Source organism: Dreissena polymorpha, chromosome 7 (assembly GCF_020536995.1).
Source record: "Dreissena polymorpha isolate Duluth1 chromosome 7, UMN_Dpol_1.0, whole genome shotgun sequence".
Taxonomy (NCBI): Eukaryota; Metazoa; Mollusca; class Bivalvia; order Myida; family Dreissenidae; genus Dreissena; species Dreissena polymorpha.
The window spans coordinates 70,477,212-70,480,140 of NC_068361.1; the positions used below are offsets into that span (position 1 = coordinate 70,477,212).

Consider the following 2,929-nt stretch of genomic DNA (forward strand, 5'->3'; position numbering starts at 1 on the left):
GTTATATTTTTATTTCATATTGTAGGTCCATTTAAGATCCCCAAATGAAATGAGCGACAAATTTTCATTAAAACTGGTGTCTTTCAGAAAATGCATCGGTGGGCAGGAGCTTTAAAAGTATTCGTCAATTTTGTTAGACCCGTTGTAGTAATTAAATAAAGCAACAAGGTATTTGTTTTATTTGTTGTGTTATTTTTACACGTTATTGTAAATTATCTGTTGGTTACTTTAAATTGAAATCGTCCACATAAACTTAATGTCATTAAGTTAATAAGGTTTAATATAATACCGACAATAACAACAACATGCACAATATTTCACACAATGTATTCGATTCAAAACGTATGTATTACACTTAACATAGGAATGGATTATAACAAACAAATGAAGATAAAGCAACTGTTCCAATTTTTGGTTTCTTTCTGCAATAGACTTGTCCCAAAGGTCGGCCGGTTCTGTTGCTTAGCCCGTTTTATGGACCACAGAAGCGAAGAGTGCATATGTCGGGCTGTGAAACGAAAGGTAAAGGTTATGGCATAGGTAAATAGTCTGAGTATCATACTAGACTCAGCGTCAACCGACTTTGACATTAATCCCCCGATCATTGAAATATAAGTAGTCCGTTAACATTCGGCGCACTTTGGCTTATTTCCCTCACAGGTACCCACTTATACCGCTGAGAGAGCAATCGTGGGATTAATTATTTTGCTCAGAAACATTCCGTGGGACCTTCCGATTCCTAGACCAGCATCCTACCCCTAGACTACGGTCCCACTATGAAGTAGAACTTAAGAGTGTTCTTGCTTACAACTTCATGGGACTTTTTGTATACATATATAGATGTTAATACAATAAATAAACTACCGTCAAAATATGGTAATGGCATTGGTACTTCCACCTTACACTTATTATCTTAACTTTAATTGACCTGTGGCCTCTACACCTTCTACAGGTACTTTAATTCCTTCATTCCTATATCATCTTCATGAACTATAATTCGGTCATTTATTTATTTACTCATTATTTATGAGTTCAATAATCCCATTCAATGTTTGATACATTCATTCGTTTATTTGTATATGTTATCATATTTTTTAATTATCGGTATAACTATGATACATTGACTATCTCTGGTAAACCTTTTAATATAAACAATGAAGAAAACGTGTGCATGAACTCCACTCACCATACCGTTACCTCCACAGCGGCAAGTGTTGCATCCGTCGTAGTATGAGGATCCAGGAGCAACGTAGTTACCTTGGTAATCACGGCAATAACCTGCAAAAGGAAATACAGTTTTAAACAAAACGTGCGTGTTTTTCGAATTTTGTGGTCCGGTCGCGGATGAGGCTGCATAATGTGTGTCCCAGCACTCCTAAATAATTAACATACTTAAATCACGAAAGTTGGGACGAGTTTTGAGTAATAGCTGCGATTTCCAGCTATTTCGTTTTTATTAAACGATATTAAATTTTGCTGTGGTCTAGTGCTTTTGGGGGAGCCGGTGTAACTGGAAAAAAACGCCGCCCGTCCGGTATAATCACCACACACCAAGCCTACAAGCACCGGGAGCGGGGAGTGATTCCGTTTGCGCCTATGTGAAAAGCGCGTGTACCAACGACTGTGCTAACCAGACAGTTATGTTGTTAGTAAAACACTATATACAGCAGTAATTATACCGCTAGAACAAGCAACAGCATCGTGGGATACCCACGACTGACTGAGCATTACGTTATACAGTATTAGCATAAAGAGATTGAATGGGTCTACGTGCGTAACCGAAGATGTAACACTACTTGCATAAATTGTTGTTTTTATCAAAGTCGTTTCGGGTAATTTACGACCGAAATACATCCCAAATGGATCCTGATTTACTTTTCATCCAAAATGACAATGAATAAAATAAATTAAAAAATAAAAATGCACAATAGATAGGAATTTTTTTAAATCGAAAGACGGTAGGTCATTTTTATTATTATTTTAAACTTAACAAAGTACGAGATATTAATACATTTACTTACCGATTTTAGGAATGGGTCTAGTGGGCCTTGGGCGACCTCCGTAGTAATTTTCTGTAAAAATAACATGTTAGGTTTTATTTTAACACGAAACTGTATACACACATACATAAATACACAAATACATAAATGCATAAATGCATGAATGCATAAATGCATACATGCATACATGCATACATGCATAAATGCATAAATAGATAAATACATAAATACATAAATACATAAATACATAAATACATAAATACATAAATACATAAATACATAAATACATAAATACATAAATACATAAATACATAAAAACATAAATACATAAATACATAAATACATAAATATATAAATACATAAATACATAAATACATAAATACATAAATACATAAATACATAAATACATAAATACATAAATACATAAATACATAGTTGTTTATCAAGCGGAGAAATGCCCGTATTAAAAGTCTATTATAACAGTAAAAAACCAGCCCCAAATTTGTAAACTGTCCATTGAGACCTGACTGAGGTGCGGTGTATTGTACTTACGAGCTTCAGAAATGGCAATACATCCCAAAACGAGACAAGCAACAATGGCGATGGTGTTCATGTTGTAAATTCTTCTTTAAGGTTTCCTTACTTAGCAAATGGTAGTGAAGGCAGTTTGACAACAGAACGACATCCAATCGTTTTATACCTACGTCTTTGATACTTTCTTCTTTGATCACTCCTTAATTAACCACAAAACATTTAACTTCGTGTATAATTCGCCGAATAGGCGTTCAATATAAATACAAGCTGTATCTGATTGGTCAATCGCCCTTCACGCTCTGTTGCATGCACGTCAATGAACGCAGGCCCGTCCAGTGCATTACGTTCGGGCCGTACGAGATATTTCACAACGCTGTAACCTACTTTAAGGACGC

General features: G+C 35.1%; 1 long non-coding RNA gene across 1 annotated transcript; it reads right to left on the bottom strand.

Annotated features, from left to right (window-relative positions):
• Positions 1-324: 324 nt before the first annotated feature.
• Positions 325-2,072, bottom strand: LOC127838691 (uncharacterized). Its single transcript, XR_008029906.1, has 3 exons — positions 2,022-2,072; positions 1,187-1,278; positions 325-508 (listed from the first exon to the last, which is right to left on the bottom strand). It is a non-coding gene; the product is annotated as an uncharacterized LOC127838691 (long non-coding RNA).
• Positions 2,073-2,929: the final 857 nt, after the last annotated feature.